This window comes from Lutjanus erythropterus, chromosome 2 (genome assembly GCF_056507025.1).
Source record: "Lutjanus erythropterus isolate fLutEry1 chromosome 2, fLutEry1.hap2, whole genome shotgun sequence".
NCBI lineage: Eukaryota > Metazoa > Chordata > Actinopteri > Lutjaniformes > Lutjanidae > Lutjanus > Lutjanus erythropterus.
In genome coordinates this window covers 46452887-46467390 of record NC_139318.1, presented here as the reverse complement: position 1 = coordinate 46467390, position 14504 = coordinate 46452887, and the positions used below count along the sequence as shown (strand labels likewise).

Genomic DNA, 14504 nt, shown 5'->3' with positions numbered 1-14504 from the left:
GTCACAGGATTATCTGAATCCACAAAGTGATGCTGTAAATGACATCTGTTTTAACAACATGAGACCCGACTTTACGCTGTTTTAAAGATTTTGAAAGTCAAGTCCTAAACTTTGAGTTTAGAGTCCTGATCAATCGTAACGTACCGGTGAGTTTCAGCCTCACTGTTTTAAAAACTTTCTTATCTGTTAAACTGATGTTAGCTAAGGATTAGTTCGCTAAATATATTTGTATTAACAGCGACTCACTGTTGTTTGTGCAGCTTCAGATGTTGAAGTTTGGCGTCTCTGCCTGTAACTTTGTAAACTGCCTCATTGTATTTTTTTGTACATGAACAAAATTATCTTTGGTATCATTTTTGCCACATGGAGCTCAGTAACATAAAGTTCCTCACGGTTCTCTCCTCAAACTTGACTGGATGTCAGATTGGTTCAAAGTGAATTTGGGGTTTCGAGTGTCGACTTGTTGAGAAAGATCAGTGTCACATTCAAGAAATGAAGAGAAATAAACTGATTTCTGGATTCACAGTTTTTTAAATAACAGTTTTTTTTCCTTTCTCTGGGTTTTGGGGAAAGTATCAAGGATTTTCATCAGGCTCAAGTCTAACGTCGAGTCTAACGTTGTCAAGTCTGACTCGAGCACTTGTCATGTGACTTGAGTTCATTCCTCTGCGTCAAACAATCAGCAGCAGATTTCACAAAGCTGTGAAGAAACGCTGAGTCCACAGATCGTGTTTTTGTTTTGATTTTTTGGTAACGCTTCAATTTCCAGGTCTCATAACTTCATGATAAACAGGTGATAATTAACAAGTACAGTTTTCATGTAACACATTACATTACAGTAGATTACAAAGACGCATACTTGAAATTTCACTGAATTTACCCACAAACCACCACCACATTTCATGGTAAGTATGAGATAATTCACAAGTGTTGTATAATTAGCAAATACTACTGCTATGTTCATTAAAACGACACATAATTAACAAGAAAATTTGGGGGGAATGTCTAAAAAAAAACTTAGCCTGTTTAAAGTGTGGAGATTTTTCTGTTTTAACAGACAAAAGTAGGTAAATGTACGTTTTATTTGTTAATTTAATTCAGTCTAAAAAGTCTCCTCATGTTATTCAGAGATCAAATAAGAGAATAAAAGCTGAAGCTGCTCTGAGGCTCAGAGGTTAAAGGTCAAACATGAACCACAACTCTCTGCTTCAAGTCCAGCTGGAGATGTTTGTAACATCTCTCCACCATCACTGTCTAATAATGGAGCTAAATACTAAATATTAAATAGATGTAAAATCTTTCTACATCATCAGGATCAAAATGATTTATGTGATTAATGTTCAGCTATAATTATCATTCATGCAGCTGTTAGTGTGATAAACTGTTTGTTAGAAGTTTTGTTATAAAGATGATTTATCTTCTATGTTGTTTCATTCAAAGTGTTTCTGATCCTCTAGAAATCTTTATTTAAAAAACAACTGTTACAAAACAGGGATCGTCTTAAAATCCAGCCAATAAAGTAAAATCATTTTTATTTCTTTTATCAAAGTTTGAACACAGAAACATAAAAACACAGAGACAATGAAAAGTTTTAAATGTTTTATTCAAGCTCATAAAAGTATAAAAATGATTCAGCGCTGCCTGAAATGACAAGATACAAGAATATAATCAGTTAACAACATAAACACACATGAAGCTTTAATCTCACAGGAAACAAGAGGAAACACTCAGTGTCCAGATTATTAGGTTCACTGAACATTAAACCTTCATGAAGGGAGGATTCACTGGTTTAGTTTTAACTCAGTTTATTTTAAAAAATAAACAAGACAGGCGTTTCCCAAATAATCTGAAAATATAAACACACAATTAAAAATCAAGTCACATTATATTTGACTTCAGCTGCAGAATAATGACATTATTCTCCAGTGTAACAGCTGTCTTTGGTTCAGTGAAGTCTGATGTTTTTGTATTTATTCAATCATCCACTGATCATCTACAATGATCATTTAATACGTCACAATGTGAACTTCAAAACATTCAACGTGTCTGAAATACAGATAAAACTGAGTTTATGTTTTTCTCTGGAGGTAAACAAATCAACAACAGGCTTCAAATCTGCACTTCAGATGTACTTTGATTTAAAAAGTCCCTCATTATGAAAACTTTGGCCTCTGGATTGATGACAAATTAACTTTTAAAACACACAAAGACAATTTAAGGCACAAACTAAAGATGCAACTTCCTGTACAGTAACAGGTCCTATTTTTTTTTCTACTAAAAATGAAAATAGTTCAAACATAAAAACCGCTCAAAACAAGGTCTGTGGATTATCTTTAAAAAACAAACAAACAAAAAAAAATAACAGGTCATTTCTTCCATTTCTGGAAAGATTCGCTGTTTCTTTTTTTTAAATGCATTTTTTTTGCCTGTCTGAGTTGAGTGTCATTTAGTCTCACTGTACTGCAGAGAAGTCAGACATCTCTTTGGCTGATATCTTCAAAACTCTGCTACTCACATCAAAACTATCTTGATGGATAAATAACACTACAGGCCAGAGCAGAAATATGTATTTTTGATTTTTTGGGGGGACTGTCCCTTTAAAGGTTTAAAGGACACTTCAACATGTGGACAGGATTATCTATTCATGCAGGTACGACAGTTAAATGTCCTCAACAACAGACCAGAGGACAGTTTTATTTTGACCTGACATCAGAATGAATCTACATTTACAGAAGATTAAAAATAAGATGCATAAATAAATCAGAATTAAAAATAACAATATAAAAATAAAATCAACACAGAACAGAGTGCAAGAAGTCGTCGTTGTCCTCAACAACATTAATGAGCAATAAAAGTAAAAATATGTTTAGTCAATAACTTTTCTCTTAAAGTTGAACAAGAGTTGAATCAGAATTCAAGACAAACTATTAATTGAACAGTCATTGAACAGAATGATTGATTAATAATCAGTTCTGTCAGCATTAAAGGCCACTTGTTCTCTTCTGTTGTCACCTTGTTAACTCCAATCTGTGTGATAAAATCAAAGTACCTGAACAGAACCGACCTCATCACCACACTGAATATTTACATGGATGTTGGACCATTCTGCTAAATCACTCATTATATTCAATCATGACGTCCTCATGTCTTTTTTTCTTTGATTTATTGTGTCCTGAATTTTTCCTTGGACACTATTTGCACATGTTTTGATTTATTAAACACTGAGTGCTGTGAGATAATGGTAATAACTCTATATTTTTATATATTTATTGTTAGTTAGCTCAGTATTTCAGGGGGCAGCTGTGCTGTTGTCTTACTGTCCATGATGTTGACAGGTGATCTCATTCTGAGGACAGTATATGAAGACACTCGGTTAAGTTGAGGGACAGATTGTTGTCGTGGTGACGGGACAGTTTCCATATGAAAGCAGGATGAGCTTCATGCATATTAATCACTGAAGCAACCTTCATTTTCAGCATCACAACTGTCTGCATCAACACAACCAGAATCCAAACCTCAACCTGAAACTAAGTTTAACTTTAACCTTAAAACCAGGTTTAACACTGAAACTGACTGAAATAAGTGAAGAGCAGAAAAAATCCAGCAGAGTTTAAAACTCAGATTGACTTTTAAAAGATTTAACTTCTACACTCCACTTGTATCATGGTTCCTGTTCAGCTCGACTAGTCATCTTGATTTCCATTTGTTTCCATCTGTGAATCTGCAGGAAAGAAAACAGTTTTATTCAAGAAAATTCCAAAATGACTTGATCCTAATGAGAAAATAAAACATCTGTCAAGACTCTAAACATGAGAAACATAAAGAATGTGTTGTTTGTTCATCATGAATGTTAATAAAATAAATTATTTAAACTTACATTTCTTGCAACAGTTGCAGAAGCTACGCCACAACCAACAGAACCTCCTCCAGAAGCCTCCCCAAGCACCTGCAGCACCAACAAAGAATCCAGTGGAGAGATAAAGATAAAGAGAGAAAAAGTGGAGTGGAGAGAAAAAGATAAAGTTAGTGTCAGAGTGAGAATGTAAGTGCAGATGATAAACAGCAGATTGGAGCTCACAGTCCACACAAAGAACAACTAAAGGTGTTGATGTTCCTGCAGATTCAAACCCCACTGGGATGAATCTCAGCAGGAACAGTGATGTCAGCTTGGATCTTATGTCCAGTTTCCTCCTGCTTGTCTTCACAGCTCAGAGGTTGGTTTTGGTTTTGCTCACAGTAGTGAGGAGGGTGATGTTGTAGCATGGTCCTGTTTCTGAGACGTGCTGCTCATCAGTATGAAGACTGTTTGAATCACTGTCCTGCCACCTCCACTTCAGCCTGTTTACATGTGACTGTTGTTAAACTGCTGCTGTGTCTGACATCTGCAAATGTGTGTGACAATCTGTCTACAGCCGAGGTTCTCTACACACTGAGCCCAGGACACCATGGACTCTGGATTACGTCTTAGAAACACGTCTTTACTTTATCACAGTTTCAGGAATTTCTCAATCTGTCATCAATACAGTCCATCTGTCTGTCCATCCTTTCATCTTAACATGCAGCTCAGATAACTTTGATTCACTGAGCTGGAAAACTACAAATCTGATGTACTTTACATGAGTATTTACATTTAACCCTACTTTATACTTCTTCTGGTATTTTTGTTTTTACTTTTTACTCTCCTACATTTATCAGACATATATAGTAACTAATTACTTTGATATTACAACAAAACATGAGTAACTCTGATACTTGTGTACTTTTACTCAAGTGGACTTTTACTTGTACTTCTTTTTTACACATTTACATATCTAATGAATATTTAGAGATTCTTCTTCAACATTATATAATTATTCTTTTTTTAACCATCAAGTGGATCTTTATCTTATTTTGGAAACTGTTTAAGAGTTTGATCATTTATTTTGTTGTGAAACAACAGTTTTGGTCATTATTTCTGAATTTGAATTCTTCCTTCATCATAAAATTCAAATAAATTCTCTCATCAGTTTCTGTTGGTTTAACAGTCAGAATTACTACAATTATAAAAAGATAATTAATGTTGGAAACTTGAAGCTTCGACTGAATGAGAACTGAGACACAGAAGTTTTTAATCTGTTCATTTCAAAACTGCATTTAAAGTAAATGATGAAGTTGATAAAAGTAAAGAGTTTTCTACTGACTTTCCACATTGAGAACATGTGTTTGTTTGTGTGTCTCCTGTTTGTGTCTCAGTCTCACAGTCGGCCTGTGACAGTGTCTTTATGTTGTTTCTTATGTGATTCATGTGGAACTTTGCTGCTGCACTTTCTCATTGGGATCAATAAAGTTCTCTATCTAATCTATACAACTACAGATAATCAAACCTTCAGAGAGCCTCGCTGGATTTTGGTGGAACATGTGGAACAATAATTCTTCACTTTCACAACATTTTTTCTTTTCACTTGTGGAACAGAAATGTCTCTGATTCTAATGACTTCAGTCTCTAAATCGTCCTCGATGAAACTAATGAAAATAAATGAAAAAGGATAAAAAAAAAAAGTGATCGTAGGGGTGTCTGTGCTTCTCATCTATTTTCTCCAACTATTTCTACTTTTTCCCCATTCTTTAACTATTTCTTTTCCCACTTCTTTATCAGTTTCCAGCCCTCTACATTAGACTAGTCGACCAGTCTAAATTAAATGTTATGTTTAACTGACAGGGAAATTAGTCATCAGGAACATCCCGACTAACAACAAGATCTGTGGAAGGGGCGTGACTTGGGCGCTCTACTGCAGAACGACCATCACTCCCTGAGACCTCCGAGGGTCGATCTCACCAAGTTAACTTCAGTTTTCCAAACAGACAAACAACTGTTCCTGACTGTTCAATTACTCTACCAAAAACTCGATCAGCTCGTTTCGTTACACGAAGAAGTTAATGAAGCCTGGAATTCGCTCACAGCATCATTGTATCTCTTCAAAAAACAAACCAGGACCTACAGACCTCCGTAAAAACACTCACTGATCAGATGCACACTGTCGCAAAAGAGAACAAATTGATGAAAGAAACAATTCTGGACTTACAGACCCGCTCCATGCACGATAACCTCATCTTCTCAAAAAAGTCACCTGACAACCCAGAAACACTGATAAAAAACTTCATGACCTCGCATGTGAAACTTCCACCCGACACCGTCCATAACATCACATTCCACAGAGTTCACCGTCTACGAAATGATCAGACAACAGACCCAGACCCATCACAGCCAAAATCGAACATTTTCAGCAAAAGGAACTGGTCAAAAGCAAGGGAAAGGAACTAAAAGGCACCACATTTGGTCTCAATACCCACGAGAGATAAACGAACGTTGGAAAATACTATACCCAATCTTAAAAGAAAACAGGAAAAACAACAAACGTGCATCACTGGTAGTCGACAGACTCTATATTGACGGACCGTTATTCAGGAGCAGAAAAATCACACCATGGCTCTTCTAAACCAACTGAGATGAATCCAAATGAACAGAACTAACAAAAATAATAAAATGAACTGAAAATAACCTGCAAAAAAGGAAGGAAAAAAAAAAAACGATCCAAAAAATAAACCAAAATGAACCATAAGGTCTGATTATTGAATAATTATTATTGAATAATCACTCTTACATCATAATTACTCTGTTCAGAGTATTACAGACCTCCTGGCCGACCCGCTCCTCTGCTCAAGGAAACTGTGATCCCAGTAAGGCTCTCAGCAGTGTCCCTTGTTTCCTTTGTTCATGTATTGTGTATGTTTTTGTCACAATCTTTGTCCTTCATGTTCTGTTTCAGCCATGATATTGATATTCAGTCACATGTTGGCAGTTTATGTTGTATTACAGAATGTTGATATGAACAAACATCAATACTATCCCTGTCCGTCTCTCTCCTACTCCTCCTACACACACACACACACACACACACACACACACACACACACACACACACACATACATACACACACACACCCACACACCCACACACACACACACACACACACACACACACACACACACACACACTCCATCTCCATATGTTCCGCTCTCACCTTTCATTCAAAGACAACTTAACATGTAATCATTCAAACACTTAACTTCACAACGTACGTGGAAGTTTATCATTATTAATGCGTCTATTAATCAAACAACATTCACACTCTCTAACATCTACAGGCCCAACAGTGACGACGACGCTTTCTTTCATAATTTCTTTTCCTTACTACATGACTCAACAAATATCATATTAGCTGCTGACTTCAATACTGTTATCAACCCCACAATAGAGCGTTCAAGTACCTCTGGCAGCTCAAGAAACTGACATTCCACTGAAATAATAAAACAATACATGGAAGATTATGGACTTGGTGAAGTTGGAAAACGAGAAACTCATCACTGATGGAATACACATATTTCTCCCCCCTCCATCAATCTCACTCCAGAATTGACTTTTTTTCTCATATGCAAAACATTCACCCAACATATCCAAGAAAATACTATCCATCCAATTATAATCAGTGATCATGCTCCAGTTTCACTATTAATAAATACTCAAGCACATATCAAACATCCCACAAGATGGCGTTTCAACACGTCACTTTTAGAAGATCCCAATTTCAACTTTATGGGCATCCTTCCTGGAGATGAACGACTGTTTTACTCCCTGTTCTTGATTATGATGATGTAATTTATAGACATGCTGCTGTTACAACCCTTAAGCCTCTGGATGCAGTTCACCACTCTGGCGATGCCTACAGTACCCATCACTGTATTCTGTATAATAAAGTTTGCTGGCCGTCTCTCTCTGTGAGACGAGACCAACATTGGTCAAGGAGTGCTTTATTTACACTCACTCCTTTTGGACAGCAGTCTCTGAGAATCTCTCCATCATCTTGAGCTGCACAAATACACACAATGAAACAACACACACACGAACACACACACATAAATCAACAACCAAATAATAATATCTCTATAAAAATAATAATAAAAACAAAAACAAAAAGAAATAAATAATGATGCACCGATTCCAATTTTTTTGGCCGATTCTGATTTCTGATTTTTTTCAGGGCTGACCTGCTGATTCCAATTTTGGCCAATTCTGATTTTCAGTCTTTCTAAGAACTATAATTGACAGCATTTATAAACATTTTTGCAACTTTTCTTGTGAAACTGAATTGGATGTTCATAATAAAACACTGACTATTAAATAACTTACATATTCTCTCCAAAAGTGGTTGAGATGACAGCCAGGCCTTATTATATCATTATATCATTATATTAATATTATTAATATAATATAATAGTACTAGAAGGAATGCGATCTTGTGAGATTTCGTGGGATGTGATTTCACGTGATCTCCTGTGGAAGCAGATGTAAACAAACCGGAGACGGACGTGGTGCAACAGTTTGCTGCAGTAAAACTTTGCTGTGAGAAAAACAGACGCAGAAGTTAAACGAGTCTGGATGAGAAAATGTTTGAGGAGACGCATCAACACAGGTTGTTTATTCTTCAGCCAGAACAGGAGGTGAGATTTTAACTGTCAGTCTGTGAACAGCAGTCTGCTGCTGGCTAACATTAGCATGAAGAGCTAGAAGCTGCTGTTTGGTGACACCGTCAGCTGCTCTGTCTCGTTGTAGACTGTCAGTCTTGTTCTTGAAGTCTGTCGCTGACACTGACTTCATGTCTGAGTCTGAGTGTCTGAGTGTGTGCTGCTGTGATCAGTGCTGTGGTGGGTGTGACATTACAGTTAATGTGTGCTGCAGGCCTGACGTGACCATCATGCACAGCATGTGTTTGATAATGACGGGCATAGAACCGGATATGTGGCGCTGACCATCCAGTCACTGGTCAGGGTTCTGGTCTCTGGCTGGTCGATCGGTGCATCTCTAATAAAAAACTAAAAATGAAAATAAAGATGACAAAAAAAAAAGAAAAGAGAGAGAAAGGAGAGGGGAAAAAAGTGCTGAATAATATGGGCAGACCCCCAACTGAGGGTCTGGTTGTTGCCCACTAACCAGCCTCACCATTCTCTCCTATTATATTCTAATTCCAGTCAAGACCCTGTCTCTTGGGTTTGGGGGTCTCGGCCCGCCTCTGTCACATTACTGCCACAACAGGGACTCAGGTCTACTCTCTTGATGGTTGGGTCTAGCATCTGCCCCCCACCCCCACCTCATGAACACACACACACACACACACACACACACACACACACACACACACACACACACATATATATATATTAAGGTAACTCAGGTAGTCTCATTAGGTATTCGAGATGAATTGTGTCTCGCCTGGAGACTAAACGAGATCAGGCGGTCGCAGCAGGAGGTGGAGACGAAAAACTGCAGTCAAGTCGGACAGTTTCCAGCAGACTTAAGAGAAAATACAGGAAGAGACACTGACGTCACATCAGCACTTTGAAACTGTTCTTCTGATAAGTCACATATAAAAAAACTCAATTATTATTATGAGCCACAAGATATCTGTTTAGGGGTGTCCCGATCCGATATTGGTATCGGTCCGATATCAGCCAAAAAGTCGGATTTTATCGGACTGCATCTAAAATCTCTGATATAAGCACTCTGATAAGCATCCATTTTCCGCTCCCGCACTTCTATCCATAGGCGACTCTGGTTTCTGACTATTGTTCTCTGTTTGAGTAACATCACTTGATGAAGCATTTTCTAACATTCCACACTACAAAATAAGTAATAAAAGTATGTATGATTCCTGCTGATATTGTATCAGATCGATATCGGTATCGGCCAATACTCAAGGCTGCAATATCAGTATCGTATCGGAAGTGAAAAAGTTGTATCGGGACATCCCTATATCTGTTTGTTAATCAGAATAATATATCCAGCGTTAAATATTACAGTTAGTAAAGTAGTGTTATATACAACATGTGGTGTTTGTTGTCAAAATTAAGAGCCAATCAGAGCCTGTCAGCTCATCAATCAGGCGACAGCCAGGCGTTTGTAGTCGGTGGAGAGCGACTGCGGTGCCTGGTTCTACAAACTGCGGCTGCCTCGATCTCGTGAGCTTAGCGTTGCCCATGTGTGCGTGACGTCAGAGCAAGTCGGGATCAAGTCGGACACAAATCTAACCAGCATGCATTGTGCGACGATCACTGCTGATCGATTCTGCGCAGGCCTGGATCATCTGGAACGCACCTGCTGTCTCCTTTGCACTCCATATGTCTGCATATGTATTTTTTTTTATTAATTAATTTGTTGATTCCCCCTTTTTTTGACTACTATTATTATCCCCCCTTTTGATTTTTTTCTCTCTCCTACTTCATTTATTTATCATTATTATTATTATTATCATTATCATTATTATTATTATCATTATTATCATTATTATTATTAATAATTATTTATTATTTATTCTCCCGGTGGGCGTGGATTTCATAGTATCGCTCCGTGACATGATGGTGACGGGAGCAGTTGAGGACAAATCAAACAGTCAAACAGTCAAACAGCTTGTTGAACAACTAAACACAGTCAGTATTTCTTTTACCAGTAAAATATGACTTGACTGTGGAGAAAAGCCTTCAAACTAATCAACATAGTCCTTCAACCGACAACTGAACAAAATATTAAAATGATTAAACAATTTTGTGTTTTATGTTGATGTTGTCATCGCATTTTAGCTCTTGAAGAGACGATACTGTCATATAAAAACAAATACAAAAAAATATACAATACAATACAATGAATATATATAAAAAAATATTTACTATAAAATAATACAAATAAAAAAATACAAATACAGGTTGGATTTGAGAAGGTGATTGTGGCTCACATGTACTGTGGTTGGACCCCGACACTTCTAATTCACAAAGTTATATTTCAGAAAATCCCAAATGATTTCATCATAATCTGGTTGTAAATATGAACAGAATGATTAATTAGAAAATAAAACATCTGTCAAGACTCTAAACATGAGAAACATAAAGAATGTGTTGTGTTGTCTGTTCATCATGAATATGTTGATAAAATAAATTATTCAAACTTACCTTCCTTATAGCCCATGTACAGTACCCAAACTAGGAAAAGAACAACAACACCAACAATCCATCCAATAGGTGACCCTGAAACAGAGAAGATAAAGTTAGTGTCAGAGTGAGAATGTAAGTGCAGATGATAAACAGCAGATTGGAGCTCACAGTCCACACAAAGAACAACTAAAGGTGTTGATGTTCCTGCAGATTCAAACCCCACTGGGATGAATCTCAGCAGGAACAGTGATGTCAGCTTGGATCTTATGTCCAGTTTCCTCCTGCTTGTCTTCACAGCTCAGAGGTTGGTTTTGGTTTTGCTCACAGTAGTGAGGAGGGTGATGTTGTAGCATGGTCCTGTTTCTGAGACGTGCTGCTCATCAGTATGAAGACTGTTTGAATCACTGTCCTGCCACCTCCACTTCAGCCTGTTTACATGTGACTGTTGTTAAACTGCTGCTGTGTCTGACATCTGCAAATGTGTGTGACAATCTGTCTACAGCCGAGGTTCTCTACACACTGAGCCCAGGACACCATGGACTCTGGATTACGTCTTAGAAACACGTCTTTACTTTATCACAGTTTCAGGAATTTCTCAATCTGTCATCAATACAGTCCATCTGTCTGTCCATCCTTTCATCTTAACATGCAGCTCAGATAACTTTGATTCACTGAGCTGGAAAACTACAAATCTGATGTACTTTACATGAGTATTTACATTTAACCCTACTTTATACTTCTTCTGGTATTTTTGTTTTTACTTTTTACTCTCCTACATTTATCAGACATATATAGTAACTAATTACTTTGATATTACAACAAAACATGAGTAACTCTGATACTTCTGTACTTTTACTCAAGTGGACTTTTACTTGTACTTCTTTTTTACACATTTACATATCTAATGAATATTTAGAGATTCTTCTTCAACATTATATAATTATTCTTTTTTAACCATCAAGTGGATCTTTATCTTATTTTGGAAACTGTTTAAGAGTTTGATCATTTATTTTGTTGTGAAACAACAGTTTTGGTCATTTTTTCTGAATTTGAATTCATCCTTCATCATAAAATTCAAATAAATTCTCTCATCAGTTTCTGTTGGTTTAACAGTCAGAATTACTACAATTATAAAAAGATAATTAATGTTGGAAACTTGAAGCTTCGACTGAATGAGAACTGAGACACAGAAGTTTTTAATCTGTTCATTTCAAAACTGCATTTAAAGTAAATGATGAAGTTGATAAAAGTAAAGAGTTTTCTACTGACTTTCCACATTGAGAACATGTGTTTGTTTGTGTGTCTCCTGTTTGTGTCTCAGTCTCACAGTCGGCCTGTGACAGTGTCTTTATGTTGTTTCTTATGTGATTCATGTGGAACTTTGCTGCTGCACTTTCTCATTGGGATCAATAAAGTTCTCTATCTAATCTATACAACTACAGATAATCAAACCTTCAGAGAGCCTCGCTGGATTTTGGTGGAACATGTGGAACAATAATTCTTCACTTTCACAACATTTTTTCTTTTCACTTGTGGAACAGAAATGTCTCTGATTCTAATGACTTCAGTCTCTAAATCGTCCTCGTCTTCATGTTTTCATTAAAGCTGTGACGATTAATTGATTAGCTGTGAATTATTAAATTCATTGCCAACTGATTCAATAACTGATCAACTGATTTGAGTCATTTTTTAAGAGAAAAAGACAAAACTCTTGATGATTTCAGCTTCTTAAATGTAAATATTTTCTGGTTTCTTTCCTCTGACAGTAAACTGAATATTTTTAGGTTCTGGACAAAAGACATTTCAGTCGTCTTGGACTTTATGAAACATTGATCGACATTTTTTCACCATTTTCTGACATTTTCTGGACCAAACAACTAATTAATTAATCAAGAAAATAATCAACGGATCAATCAATAATAAAAAGAATATTATTGTCAGCTTCAGTTTTCATGTTGATCCTCAGGTTCAGCTCACAGCAGTCATTTATAAATCTGTTCCTGGGTTTGTTCATGTTACTCATTTAAGTTCATTAAATTCTCCAGTTCTTTCTGTTGTTTCCCTTCAGATCAGAGGTTCACAAAGTTTTGATGACTGACTGACAGTTTATGAAGCGAGTGTTTGATGGAGGGACACACAGGAAAACAGATTAGTGATTTGGTCTCATAATGATGTTTAACATTAAATCCTGCACTTTGTGAACCTCTGCTCTCATTCTTCCTCTGATCTCTGTAGATTCATGAAGTGGAGTCTCAGAGTCTCAGGATCAGAGTCAAGTTTTCACTCAGTTTCAAACATTTTCAACTTCTGCAGATTTCTTCATCATAATTTACTTTGTGTTCAGTCTAAAGACATTAAGATTTTTGGAAAATGAAAACTCATTAACAATTAAAATTCTTTAAATATAAAAACATGATGAGGAAGAATCTCACACATCAGTTATGAAGGACAATTACAGGATTATAAATTTAATATTTTAATGTTTCTGTTAATTTTCTTCTCCGCCTGTAAATGAGGAAAGTATGTTTTAGAGGAAGAGAAACATGAGGAACAGAAAGAAACAGAAAATAACTTGTAGGATAAGTAGACAATAATTTCTATTAAACTAAAATAATATAAAAACTTGTTCCCAAATATGAAATATAAGGTCTTTAAAAGCATGTGCAGCCATTGTGTTATCAGGTTTTAACTGAGTCTCAGTGATAAACACATATTGATAATAATAATAATAATACATTTTATTTAGTGGCGCCTTTCATGACACTCAAGGTCACTGTGTTGAGGTTAACAGATGGTATTATTAGTAGATCAGCAGATGAAGAGCAAAGTAGTCGAGGTGGAATGTAGGTGTGTAAGAGTTCTGTGAGGTAGACGGGTGACAGGTTATGAAGGGCTTTAAAGGTTAGCAGAAGGATTTTGAAGTTGATGCGTTGTGATACAGGGAGCCAGTGTAACTGAATAAGCAGAGGAGTGACATGTTCAGTGGATTTTGTGCAGGTAATGATCCGTGCTGCAGAGTTTTGGATGAGTTGAAGTCGGTGGATGAGTTTATTAGGGATACCAGTTAGGATTGCGTTGCAGTAGTCCATGCGTGAGGAGACCAGGGCATTGACAAGGATCTCAGCAGAGTGCTGTGTTAAGGCAGGGCGTAGTCTGATGGGTATGGGGGCATCAGCTATGGAAAGTGAGTGGATGTTTATTTTTGAGAGTGTGGATTTGGAACCAATGAGGAGCAGCTCAGTTTTCTTACTATTGAATTTCAAGTAGTTGTTTGTCATCCATGTCTGGAGGTCCTTGAAGCAGGCAATGAGTGTACTAGGGGGGAAAGTAGAGGTGGGGTTAGTGGCTACGTCGAGCTGTGTGTCATCAGCGTAGGAATGAAAATGAATACCATAATGCCGGAAGATATTGCCAAGAGGGAGGAGGTCGATGATGAACAGGAGGAGCCCCAATACTGAACCTTGTGGAACTCCGTGATGGACTG

At 36.8% G+C, this 14504-nt stretch overlaps 1 long non-coding RNA gene across 1 annotated transcript in view; it reads right to left on the bottom strand.

Annotated features, from left to right (window-relative positions):
• Positions 1-1586: 1586 nt before the first annotated feature.
• The window catches only part of LOC146332320 (uncharacterized), a 122994-nt gene continuing 110076 nt past the window's right edge, over positions 1587-14504 (bottom strand). The window contains exon 2 of the long non-coding RNA XR_014772231.1: positions 1587-3946. This is a non-coding gene — a long non-coding RNA (uncharacterized LOC146332320). The remainder of the gene's footprint in view (positions 3947-14504) is intronic.